General features: G+C 37.8%; 1 protein-coding gene across 3 annotated transcripts in view; it reads right to left on the reverse strand.

Annotated features, from left to right (window-relative positions):
* The window catches only part of GLIS3 (GLIS family zinc finger 3), a 501464-nt gene that overhangs the window by 295292 nt on the left and 191601 nt on the right, over window positions 1-14571 (reverse strand). The gene's annotated exons all lie outside the window — the stretch shown is intronic.

Here is a 14571-nt window from a genome sequence, read left to right on the forward strand (position 1 = left end):
CCAAGTCACATTCTGACTTTATAACCAATCTCTCTGCCTCTAATCACTAATGGCATTTTATCTTCTCACTTTCAATGTTGATGTTTTCTGAGGGGTCACTTTTCTTTTCTTACTCCACATTTTCTGAGAACATTCTGTTCCTCATTCTGGGTCTGTGTACTCTTAGAAGGAACAAAAATCCTAGGATAGGAGCGTGCCTACTACATTCAAGCTATCATTGGATCCTGTCATTTCCCTTTTTATATTCCTGCTCAAACCTCTTTTCTCTTCAGTTCCATTGCCACCTTCTCGTTTAACCTGTATACCAAGTTTTATAAACCTAACTGATCTCCATACTTACACTCTTCCCTCTGCCCATTCTGTCTTTCAGATAATCATGAAAGTTATCCTACTAAACACAAACAAGGCTCATATCCCTACTATTCTTACACTATTCAACCACTTCCCTTCATCTTGACACAGGATGATGTCCAAACTTATGGGCATTCAATGTTCCTAACGATCTGGCCTCAACCTCCTTATATATCTACCTCTGGACACACATATGCTATACCCTAATTTTACTGACAAACTCAAACATGTATTTTCCGTCTTCTATTTCTTTCTACATATGGGTCATTTGGCCTAGGATTTGCCTCCTTATTCCTCAATTTAGGGAAACTCATTACCCAAGACTCAGCTGAAGGAGGCTCCCCCCAGCTGGGGAAACTTCCCCAGTCCCACCCTATGTTAGAGAGTCATTTCATCCTTTGAGTTATCACACTTATCCCATCTCTCTCTTATATCATTGAACATGTTCAGTTCCAAGTTATCTCTTTTTGTGCTTCATACTATTAACTATGAGAAATCAGAATCCTATATTTGGTATTCCCAGTACCTAACTCAGCACCTGGCATATACATAGAATGTTTATTTTGTTAGTTTGACATCAATGACATTAAACAGGGATCTTTCAGAAACAAATCTTTAACAATCAATCAGACAGGATAATGTGAAAAGCAGTTGTCTCTGGAAAGGAAGGATGACAGAATGTGTTAAGAAATATACTTACTTTCTGTTGCATATCCTTTTGTAGAGTTCTAGAGTTTTTACCACATATGTGTATAATTTTAAACATACTACTGAGAAGACTTACAATATGTGCCTGGCACTGCATCGTGGGGATTTTAGGCATCATGGACAATCTTCATTAACCAAAAATATTCATGACTTGGATAACTCATGTATAGATTAGTCTCTTTTTTTCCCCTCAACTCAGACAGAGCCTTGTCTGTTCCTCAGTTGTGGCATTCCTCACAGTCTGATAATAGAATGATTTATAGGGGTGCCCTCCACACCTGTGAGCCCCTAGAAAGCAGGTCTCTCCATTCCTCACTCCATGGTTTCTACAAGCTCTGTAGAGTGCTCTACAGTAAACTTTTAAGTGTTTAATTGAATTGGACTGGCTCTGAAAAACTGGCAAATGGAAAAAAAAAATAAATATATTTATTTTTAGCCAATAACCCGTGTTAAATGGAGGCATGAAATAGAAAACTTTAAAATATTACAAATACATAATAGCAATAAATATTAGGGTTATTATAGTAAGACTGGGTGTAGAGGAAGTATAACTGTAAAAATGCATCATCTGTGTTTTATCCTTATTTAGGTCATTGAGAAACATACATTATCCCTTTCTAACTTATAGTGGCAAAACATGTATTTTTCTTTCAAGTAAGAGTTTTATATATACGCATATCCAAAATGTACAGAACTAGACAATAGAGATGAAAGAAGTTTTGAGAAGAAAGAAGAAAAGGAAAACCAATTCTAAAATCATATCCTTACAAACAAAATAGGAAAATAATCAGCAATTTCCAGAAAGATGTAAAGTCCAACTCCTCTGGTGAAAATATCCCGACTAAATAAACCCTTCAGTGCCAGGAAAAAGCTTGAAAATTCACTGCTATGGAGAAGAGCAAAAAGTACAGGATGTGGGATCTATTTTCATAGAGCTTAAAATCCAATTGTATTGACATCCACATTAAAGGTTAGAAAACAATAGGGGATTTAAGGAAAAAGTCAAATGAGGAATTCATTTCTATGAGAGAAATATTCACTAAGAACCTAACAGAGAAATACGCATTGTCTATAGTCCTATATGCACTACCGTCCTAAAGCACCTGATTCTATTATACAGTCCAAGCCTGACCATTTCCTCTGTTTAAACTTTCCCTCCTTCTCCCCCTCTGCCCTCCCCCTCCTCCTCCTCCCCTTCCTCCACCTCTTCCTCCTCCTTCTCTTTCTCTCTCTCTGTCTCTCACACACACATACACACACAGAATTTTCTCTCTACATATACACACACATACAGAATTTTCTCTATCTGACCCCTGAACATACTCAGGGATTTATCTGTCTCTTGTTTATCCTATTTTGTATCATGGTTAGTTACTTATACGTAGTGGCCCCATTGAACTTTAGACTGCTTGCTGATGGAATCCTCATCTCATTCACTAATAAACTCCCAGAGCAGCTACCATAGTGGAACTCAGCTGACTGGCTAGGCAATGTTGGAGCATGCCCACAGTACACACGGATTTGCCTTCTACTCCAGATACCCTACAAAGAATTTGAATTCTCAAAGGAAGAAAGAATAAAAAGGAAGGGAAGGAACGGAGAGAAGAACAGAGATTAGTACCATGTAGATAAATACTTATCAGGGTACATGTAACCATTTAATTAATCTGTCTCCCAGCAAGCATCGGATCTTATTTACCTTTGCAATCCCAAAGCCTTGTCTAGGCCTTGGCATAAAATCTATGCTTAATAAATAATTATTTCGTGAATTAGGAAAAGGAGAGAGGATGGTAAGAAAAAGAAATTTCACTAATTAGTATGAAATGAATGAAGATCAAAAGAGAAGTACAAGCCTCTTTTATTTTCCTTATCCTAAATTTTGTACTAAAGTGATTCCATAGGGTATCTGTCCTTTAAGCCAAATTTTAAAGTTCACAGAGCAACTATCTTCTTATTCTTAAAATTGTCCACTAACATCTTAGATTGAATTTACCTCAATAAATATTTATTGAGGACCAACTACATAAAGAGCGATGGTTTTAAGACCTGAGAGGATAGAGATAAACCTTCCCTTAGCTCAAGGGTCTTACAATCTAGTATTGTGTTTCTTGTAAATTACAGTGCTTTTTATTAAGACTGTTAAAAATGATAAAATTTCATGATTTATGAAGTTCTCAGTTTTAAACCATGGTCAAATGGGTACACTTATACTCTTTTTCAAAACAGTCCAAGTACTTCACAGCCAAAATTTTACATGGCAGCCTTCCAGTCAAAAGAACCTCACTCAAAAGTCCTGTCTTCATTCCTCAGAAAGCTAATGGAATAGACAGCTTTTCAGATGAAGTTACCAAGAACTTAATTTTGACAGAAACATCTATATCCATGCGTCAATGTTAAAACAAAGCTTTTGGAAAAGTTCTCCATCACAACTTGCTTTAAACAAAAATGTAAATGCTTTACTTCTCTTCTTAATAGTCTCAAATATTTTGATTTGGGCTAGTTTTCCATGCCTCTTAATAACCTCAATTGCAATGTGATGGTTTAAGCTCAGGTTCTATGGGAATGTGTCACTCATTTTACAGAGAATACTAAACTGGGAAGACAATTACCACCAATGAAAAGCTTGGTTCAATGCTGGTTTAACTCAAAAACGAAAATGCCTTAAAAGCCTAATCTTGAATGATAGATATTTATTTTTCATTGAGTGAAAGTTTTAAAAGAAACATATATTTTTTTCAAGGTAATTCAAAATTGTGTGTTCAGTATCTTATATGAATGAACTTATAAATTCAAACATACGAATCTGAAGAGAATTGAAATCTGTTACTATTTCAAATTATTGAGGAAGAACATTGCCAAAATATTAAAAATATTCAAAACATAAAAAAATTAAACTCTCATGTGTCTTCATTAGTAGGGGGGGAATTGCCACTTTCAGAGGATCAAAAAGAAGTGTATTTATTTTATTCAGATTAAGCAGTACCCACCCCCACCCTATACCATGTACGTAGCACACAAGGCATTACCTCCAACTTGGCTCCTTTCTCTGTCCCTTCTGTTTTTTATCAGCAAGACATGTCCACTCGAGCTCAGAGGGACTTCAGGGTATAGACTGCTCATTTCCATCCCATCTAGGCCAAACTGCTTATCCCAGAAATACATATTCAATCCCTTAAATCCCCATTTCAGGCAAAGGTGGGAAATAGTTGACCTTCATCACCTCTTCCTTTCTCCAAGGTCCAGTGCCTTCATCATCTTCTAGAAAACACTGGACACTGCTTAATTAATATTTGATTCAAGTTTAAGAAAACCTCTTGAATTCATTCAAATGAAGGATCTGAAACTGACTCACCAGGAAAAAAAAAGAGAGAAAGTTGGTTATAACTCCTGTAGTGTGTAACAGGCACACTTGGATTTTAACTTTTTTTAGGCTTAAAGTTAAAAAAAAAAATAGTCTTCCACAGCAGAATCAAATGAGAGAGAGTTGAGGGTGGAAAGAAAGCTCCCAAGTTCTCAAAATCCACTGAGCCCACAAGGCTGTCCTTCCCAATGCACTCAGAGCCCCCCTCCAGGTCACAGAATCGTGACTGTAGGCATGCATTGTGGTGTTTGAGGACACGGATGCTGGAACTAGACAGCTTTAGGTTCAAATTATTGCTCAGCCACATGATAGCCACAGCAATTTGTATTCCTCAGTTTCTTCATCCATGACAATACTGATATTACCTCCCTCAGAAGGCCCTAGAAGGAGTGGTGGATTCCATGATAAGTGAACATGGCACCAGCACGCTCTCTCACAAGTCAGCTGGTATACCAATATGCTAGTGTCACTGGATTGTATGTTCTGTGAGGAGAGAGTTTGTGTATAATACAGTGGTTGTGAGTGCAGTCTCTAGAGTCTGTCTTCAAATCCCAGCTCTGCTATTTTCTAACTTAGGGTACTTGAACAATTCATTTTAACTCTCTTTGCCTCAGTGTCTATATATAAAATGAGAATGCTATTATACATGGAGTTATGTTATGTTAAGTTAAACGGTATGCAATAATACATGATAGATGATAGATGATAGATAGATAGATAGATACATAGATAGATAGATAGACACACAGAATCTCTTACATAATGTATCAGTCAGGTTTCTCCAGAATAACAGAAGGAATAGAATGTATGTATGTATATATGTGTAGGATCACTTACTATAAATCAGACAGTTTAAGCTACACACACACTCATTTATTCTCATATAGAGATGAGGAAACTGAGGCAAAGAGTAGGTAAGTAAGTTGCTGATCTCAGAGCCTGGTGTCACAGCAGAGTCACAATTTAAACCCAGGAAGTCTGGCTTCAGAGTCCGTGCTCTTCATCACTATGCTATGCTGCCTAGAGAAAATATTAAGACAATAATGAATGTTCCTACTAGAAAAATGCTGAAGAGACAATCACCTTGACCCTAATGTTTTCAATGAGTGGACACCTGTTGCAAAATGCCACAAAGAGAGCAAAGAGACATGTGGAGAGGAGAGGAGGACAGACTCAGTACTCCCAATCCAGGGCTGGCAGGGACTTTCCAGAAAAAGTCTCAACAGGAAAGTGGCCTGAAGACTCAAAGACGTACTCAGGGTTTACGTCCTGAATCCAAAGTTACACTGTGTTTAGCACCTTTTAAACTAACAGGGCTTGGCTTTACAATACCATAAGGAACTGTAAATAATGAGAAGACTGTATTTTGGTCTTGAGGAAGCTTAAGGAGCCCAAGGCATCTTCAGTTTCTCTCCTAATTCAGAGGTCAAGGTTAATTTGTACATCTATAACTTCCCTAGGCTGCAGGTGACTGAACTGGAGCTGGAACTGCTAAATACCTTTCATTTGAATTTTAGGACATTTGTAATCAAAGAGGTATTCCCTGATCATGACAGGACAACGAGACCAGAAGGCCTTAACAATTCTTCAATTTTTCTGAGGCCTCAGGTCATAAAATCCCACCCCAAAAACCGAGAAATTTCATAACAACTATATATTGAATTGACATTTTTCTATTTACTATTTCTTGGGAGTAATTTGTTGCTTTTTTTCATTGTTTTGAAATAAATTTCCTGCAAGTGTCCAACTTTGGGTTCCTCTAGGTCATACGTCAGTGAATGTTCCCCATTAATAAAACACTTTAAATTTTCTAAAATCTCAACCGAAAATACTAAAAGATGAAGAGAAAAAGATGGGAAAGGAAAGAGGTTGGGGGAAGGAAGGTGCTGAGGGATAACGAATGGTAACAAAAATGTGTCACCAAATTCTTAAAAAGACTAACATTTTTCATCTACCAAATTATCAAAATTTCAAGTATTTGATAATACACTGTTGGTGAAGTACAGGCTCTCATACATGGCTGGTGGGAGTGCAAACTGGCACAATCATCTATGCTGGTGAAATCTACCAACAGCTTTCAAATCTTAAATGTAAACGCCCTTGAAATAAGCTATTATATTTCTGGATATAAACCATATAACTGGGTGCCATCTCATGTTATACCAAAAGACATCCAAATTATGAAATTTGAATATCTGAAAGAATTCAGGAGAATGAAAGGATTTCACAATAACCACAAGACCTAAACATTATAGTATAGTATAATTTGTCTTAAAGAATAAGAGTAGATGGAACGCATATTTTCTCTTATCCCCATATCTTTTGATGACTAGATTGAGAAGTTTGTTTAAATGACTGCTGTGTCTTATGCAATTCAAGGGTAAGGACTATTAGATCATGATCAAGCTATACTGTAAGGGGGAAAACCTTGGTCTGAGAATGGGCCATATGGATTCTAATCTCTCCTCTGCCAACAATTTTGTCCTCTTGAATTAGAAACTTCACTGCTCATATTTCTCTCATCAAGAATGACAAGAATTATTTGCTTTAATTAATTTGTTTAACTTTTAATGATTCATCTATACTACAGCTAAATTCAGCTGAACCTCAATCTGCCCACACAAAAGGAAAAAAGAACTAGCAGGAAGAAGTGAGTTTCTACTGTTTGGCATTGTAGTTTCTCCATTACTTCTCTTAACCCTGACAAAGTACTCCACATTATCTCTCTTTATAGTTTAAGGAACTGACATTCAGAAGAGTTAATAACTTTCTGGGTTCTAAAGCCAGCAGGTGTCAGGCGAGGAATGAAACCCAGCTGCATCTAAATCCAAATCTGGGTTTTATGCTCTTTACTCTATACCCAGAAACCCAGAATTTACAAAAAAAAAAAAAATGTTTTGGTAACTTGTTAAGCTGCCTTTTGTCTATTTTGTTTTTTTAAATTTGAAATAAAGTTTACTTTTAAAAACTTGTTATATTAAAGACTTCATCATGAACTTTGTCATAACAGGAATACAACTGAATACAAAGCAAAGAGAGAAATACATTTTTGAGGGAAAAGAACAAAGACGAGTTTTTTAACCAAAGAATTAAACACACGTACTTTAAAAATTTCTCTGAAACCCCACAAGACTTAAAATTTGTATTTCTTCATAGTGTTAAAATAACCACTTTGCTATTAATTGACTATTTAAACAAAGGTAAATATAGGTATTTGGTTCTTTTTTTTCCTATAGTGTACTATAAAGACCGGACTGAATCACTCCTATACCTAGTCCAGGAATAGTTTCACCTGAAAGGTCACTTGTATTGTTAACTCACACCAAAAACAAAAGTAGCACAGTCATCATAGGAATAACTCTAGAACTCTATGTTTTCAATGGCTCTTTTTTTAATTCAGTGACCATTTATAATTTTTTTTTAAAGTTGAGTGTGGGGTAGGAGGGGTGAAATCCTTCCTTACCTTACTTAAATATGTCTAGTGGTTAAAGGACTATATTAAAATTGAAGTGCAGAAACTCTTTTTATCTTTTTAAGTTTTTTATTGCGGTAATAAAAAACACACACATACACACCATAAAATCTGGCACTTAAACAATTTTATGTGTACAAATCAGTGGTATTAATTACAATATTTGTACTACCATCACCACCTTCCATTACCCAAAAATTTCATCATCCAAAACAGATACTCTATTCTTTCTACTAACCTCGGCCTCTGGCAGCCTCTAATCTACTTACTGTTTCTATGAATTTGCTTGTTCTAGACATTTCATATAAGTGAAATCCCACAATATTTGTCCTTTCGTGTGTGACTTTTCTCTCAATATGATGTCTTCAAGGTTGTAGCATGTATCAGAAATGTATTTCTTTATAGAGCTGAGTAATATCCCAAAGTATACATGGAATGTAAACTACATTTTGTTTCTCCATTCATCTTTTGATAGACATTTTGGCTGTTTCCACTTTTTGGCTGTTGTGAATAATGCCATTATGAACACTGTGTACAAGTATCTGTTCGAGTGCCCCTTTCAATTCTTTGGGGAATATACCTGGCAGTAGAATTGCTGGGTCAATATGAAAATTCTGTTACCTTTCTAAGGAATCACCAAACTGGTTTCCACAGTGGCTGCACCATTTTACACTGCCACCAACACCCCATTTCTTAACGTGGAGTATCTTTAATCTAAGATTATGTATACTGTGGACCATTCCCTCCATTTCATTGGAAGATTTATCTGTGATATCTTCTAATCAAGTGTGGCTGAAGGAGAGGCAGTGATGGCCTGGGGAAAGACAGATAGATATTGGTGGCCTCCGTGAGTTTATAAACTAAAGAAGGAAAAGAAACAAAGGGTGGAGTTCAGCTAGGAAAAAAGTCACTCCTCACCCCACAGGAAGGATTTCTTTATGCAAAACACATTCATCTGAAAGGGAACTACAGGTTTGGAGAAAGGAATGTCTCCAATCTCTAAGGTCAAGAACAGCCTCTCTTAGAATTCCCTGGTACCCAAAGCCTCGTGGCTCCAAGGATGCAGCCACTGTAAATTAAGAGACAAAAAGAAAAGATTTTCCCATTATTTGAAAGTGCAAAATATGAGTAAGCCTTTGCTTGAATAAAGACCTATAAGGCTAACAGGGCATCTACCCTGTAAGAAGAAATAGGGAGAAATAAGAGCCTAGATGAAATTGTGGGAGTCAGGACTCACCTGGGAGCAATAAGGAACCCCTTGATTCTCCAGTCACTTCCTACTGGAGGTGAGAATGCAGATAAGAGGGAGACAGCATCTCTTCTAGCCACCTCAGCTAGCTTCCTCCCTCTTCTGGGACTTTTGACTAAAGACCTTAGGAGTTAGTGGGTAATTCAAAACAAGATATCAGAGCTTCTACCAGCATACACTGATCAAAATGCTTTGCCAGGATAAAATATTTCAGAATAAAAACAACCATTGTTGCGTGCTGTGCTATTGTTGAATGTAAAGTATTTTGCTTGATGTCAGTAACATCTCATTATATTCTGGCTGTGATCAACATGATGAATTCACTGGGATCATCCCAGGAACCCAATAATGCTGGCTTTGCATCATCCCCAAAAGTGGAAAGGCCCACTACCCAGTAAAGGCAAAACCCAGACTTTTTAAATACTCAGTTTCTATTTACGTGTGGGTCCATTTCTGGGCTCTGTCTCTTCCACTGGTCTATGTGGGTGTTTCCTGTATTATTTTTACACTTTTATATATGTCAGAAATAGTTCATATCTTTTAAATATCAGGGTCTCAGCACTGCGCCATGGGGCACAGGGATTGTTCTACACAGCAGGACACCTGATGATTAGAGATTAAAGAAGTAAGAAGATTGGATGATTAAAGAAAGAAGAGCTGGTGCAGTTGAGAGATCTGAAAATAAAAACACAATTCCAGTCTCTCAGAATTAGATTTCTCACTGAAGCCAAGGAAGAATCCACCTTCAAGACTTTCTAATACTTTTTCACTTAAATGCTAATTCCCTTTTGCAATTCTGAGTAATGACTGCCTTTAAAAACTCCTGTAGCAACACAGAGCCTTGTCATTCACTGACCTTGATATATACCTAATGAGATGTCCCTCTGTGACAAAAGAATTACTAATGGGGGGATGGGAATAATGAATGGGGGGGTGTAGAAGATGAATGATATTGAAGGGACAACACTAACATTTTCCAAGAGCAAGATCGATATGCTTTGTAACAGAAACATAATAAATCGCTTTATCACCTAATACTCACCCCTGAAGAAAGCAACCACAAGCTTGGCAACAAAATGCAGTAAACAAATTACCCTAAGAGATTAATTGGATGTGAACTAAGACCTCGGCAGCATTTTTTTTTTACTTCCAGCCATATATCCGCCAAGTATGCCTTCAAACTATTGGTATGGCTCTAACTTATTCTAATTTCTGATGTACTGAAATAGTCTGTCCTACCTCTTTTAGTAAAAAGCCCTGATCAAAGTTGGGAAAGAAAATTCCAGGGGTCATGATTCAAATATAGATATATCTATAAATTAAGTTCCTCTAAAATTTACTTATCTGTTACTCCAAAGTAGTTCCCATATACTGACAAAGACACCAAACAAACCCACACACAGAGAACAAAGTGGGCCTACCCATCTACAGATCAGAGTGTGCTATCCCAAGTTCTCCTTTATGGCTTCTAATCCACGAGCCAGGCCTCAGAAAACATATACTAAAGTTATGTTTGAAACCGCCATGCAGGGCAGACCAGAATGTCTTTGAGAGATACCTAGTTTACCCTCCCTCTGGCCCACAGGCTAAGAGCACGTCTGGGTGTGAGGAGATGACCTGGACTGATTGCCGTCTTGGAGGCATAAGGAGTGGATGCTCTCATCTTCTCTCATCTGGACCAACACAACTGACTCGTCCCTGGTCCTGACCCCACCGGTCTTCCCAAATCCCTTCTCTACTAACATGGTTTGGTCATTTCCTTTCCTCTTAAACGTTTCAGTTGCTCTGCGCTCCCTTTAGGATCAAGTCCAGCGTCAATCAGGACGACTTATTTCCATTTTGACAGCACGAAGGAGAAGGGGCATTGGCAGCAGTGGCAGCTTTTTGGAAGCCAGAATAGAGGGAAATTTCTATTCCAGCATGGGGTTTGACTGTACAAGTCTCTTCCAAACCTAATTTCTGTTGGTGTCTGTTTTGTACGACTTTTTTTTTAAAGATTTATTTCTCTCCCATTCCCGTGCCACACCCTCCCCCCCCCGCCATTGTCTGCTCTCTCTGTCCACTCACTGTGTGTTCTTCTGTGTACACTTGCATTCTTGTCAGCGGCACTGAGAATCTGTGTCTCTTTTTGTTGCATCGTCTTGCTGCATCAGCTCTCCATGTGTGCGGCACCACTCCTGGGTGGGCTGTGCATTTTTTGCACAGGGCGGCTCTCCTTGAGGGGCACACTCATTGCGTGTGGGGCTCGCCTACGCAGGGGATACCCCTGCGTGGCACAGCACAACTTGCACACAGCAGCACTGTGCATGGGCCAGCTCACCACATGGACCAGGAGGCCCTGGGTTTGAACCCTGGACCTCCTATATGGTAGGTGGACACTCTATCAGTTGAGCCAGATCCGCTTCCCTGTATGACATATTAAGTAGGAACAGAAACATGTGCCTCCATGGTTTTTTTTTGTTAGTTTTCTGCTTTATCCTCCACCCTTATGGCTTTTTGCGTGCTATCTGCTCTCTCTGTCCATTCACTGTGCATTCTTCTGTATCTGTATTTATTTATTTTATTTCCCCTCCCCACTTTGCGGCTTGCTTGCTATCCGCTCTGTGTGTCCATTTGCTGTACACTCTTCTATGTTTTTTCGCTTGTCTCCCTTTTTTTTTTTTTTTTTTTCTTGTTGCATCGCCTTGCTGAGTCAGCTCTCCATGGCCCTTTGCAAGCCAGGCAGCTTTCCGCAGCATGCGGGCGTGCCTGCCTTCACAAGCAGGCCCCGGAACACGAACCCAGGGCCTCCCATATGGCAGACAGGAGCCCAACTGATTGAGCCACAGCCACTTCCCTGCCTCCATGTTTTAAATGTTATTTATATTGTATTCTATCTCACCTCTTTCCACAAAGATTTTCAAATTACTTACAGTGTATTTATCCTTTCAAATTCTTATTACTTTGGGGGGAAATGATAAGATTTACAGCATAATATAAAGCAAACTCTGTAATGTATTAATTTGACAAATCTCTCACATAACTTCTCTGAGCCTCAGTTTCCTAGTCAACACAATGGGAACAATGAGAATGCCTGCTCTGCCTTCCATGCTGGTTTTTGCAACAATAAAATAGCACATACAATAGAAAAATGTTCTTAAAAAGGTAAAAATAGTTTAAAAGTGAACAATGGTATCTTTAGTCTTTTTTTTAATATATATTGATAATAGAAATCAGAGTTCTGACAACAGAAAGCAGAAGGTATGAGGTATGAGAGCACAAAGTTTACACTATCAAGCAATTTTCTTTCCATCTTAATTAGCCTGACTTCCTGCAGAGCCTAAACTGTTGAATCAGACACAATGCTAGACAGTAAACTTATCTTCTGTGTACACATTTTGGTCCCTCAAAATCAATCACCCAAGAAAAGAGGCTAAATAATTTCCTGGAAAAGATCAGAAAGTATACTAGGACATTTTTAAAAATGCAAGTACAAAACAAAATAGCATAAAAGATATCTGACCAATTAGGAAGAACAAATGACAAAAAGGGTCTCTTCCAATACTTCCTGATAATATGGCTCAAAGACATGCAGCTTTTGTATTAAATAAATCACGTGCTTTCAAATTCAAAAGGATAAAATTAAATGAATTTTAAAAAGATGAAATAATTATATGTCAAATATCACTGTCTTTCTTTAACGAAAGTTTATATGCCTTTTTATTTTTAACTTAGCAGGACAAAAATTTGAGTGGCTATTTTTACAAGTAGTATTAAGGAATTGTACAGTGTTTTAAGTGATAACATTGAGAAAGAAAGAATGAATCTTATAACGTTTCATGCATAGAGTGTCATTTTACTCACCCACTGTATCACTCTGCAATTTTAACTAACACTGGGGAAGAAACTGCTCTGAGGGATGAACTTTGCTCAAGGCTACTGTGCTGCACACCTCCAGGAGCACCATTCACCCTGTGGTCTATGTTCATGGTGCCCCTCTGTGATCCCTCTAGTTGTACAATGCCAAGGAGTTGGAAAATGAATGGTGCCCCCAGAGTTGTGCATCCCTGATAAGGATGGGAAAAGGAACTTAAGACTGCAGACCCTGGAAAACAGCAGAGTACAAAATGAAATAGATATAACTCACGATAGTTTCATGGGAAACTATGGCAGAATGAGAAAAAGCACTGGTCTAAGAGTCCAACAGACCTGGTCGACAATCCAACACTTGGCTGTATCATGTTAGATAAATCACATGACCTGTTCCCTCATTTTAAAATGGAAATGAAAACTGAAACCACCTTTCCTACCTCAAGAGGTTACTGTGAGAATCCAATCAAATTATGCATGGGATTTAAACTTGATTTAACAAATAGAAGATGTTATTATTTGGGGTAGAGGTTGGCTTCCCTAAAGTCTATTTCAGACTATGAAAACTCATTTTCTCTCTGGGGTCCAAAAGGAAATGTCCAAAAACAGCTGTTCCTACTTAATTTTCTTCAATCACGAGCACAGTGGGCTTTTTATTATTCTGTATAAGCCATCTAAGGTCACTTTCATTTGTCAATGTCTATTATTACTGCCACTAGTCATCCTGTTCAAAATATCCCCAAGCCCAGTCTTGACTCATAAAGTCTTCTGGGTGGAACAGGTTAGCTAAACAATCAGTGTCTTATATTCTGGAAATTATTCTTCTAGGATATTATATGTAACTACCGATAATTATACCTATGATTTTCCTGATTAAGATCCAGAAAGCTGCTTGTTTTTAAACTGCTTCCAATTAACTGATTGCAAAAAAAGAGTTTAATCTTATAAGCACTGCTGGCTTGACACCAGTGTCAACTACTCAAACTACTTTTGGCTTTTTTTTTTTTTTTTAATCAAAGTTGGGTCGTGAGATTGCCCTTTCCTGTTAATGAATCACTATAAGTATTCCATCTTGGGCACTGAAAGTCTACCCTCTTAATGACTTATTCTAAAGGGAAGAAGTGAAATAAGCTTCACTTCTGGAACCAAGAGGCAGAGCATCCAAGGACTCAGACACAGTGAAAATGCAAATTTGGACCTCTAATAGCCATATATTTCAATGCATTATTTTCTGTATATTTTCAGTGCATTATGTTCTCACCATGGATATTGAAATTAGTAAGAAGTCTGTCAGAGACAGGATCATTCTTATCTAAAGCTAGAATTCTGGCTTAGGATAATGCATTATTTCTGTCCTAGGTGCTTCCCCATTGAAAAGATGATAAATTCTAGATATAACCATGAAAAGGAACCAACTCTCCATTTACATTAAGATTTCTATAAGAAAACAAAGCCAAGTGCGAAATAGATACTTGGAACAGTTATAATTCTGGAAGCATAAGGATTATTTCCCTTTCAATTGGTCATCGGAATTTGCAGGGGTCCTTGGTAGGCTGGGAAGGGGAAAAGGCTCTCACCTGG

The sequence above is a fragment of the Dasypus novemcinctus genome, chromosome 8, assembly GCF_030445035.2.
Source record: "Dasypus novemcinctus isolate mDasNov1 chromosome 8, mDasNov1.1.hap2, whole genome shotgun sequence".
Lineage (NCBI taxonomy): Eukaryota > Metazoa > Chordata > Mammalia > Cingulata > Dasypodidae > Dasypus > Dasypus novemcinctus.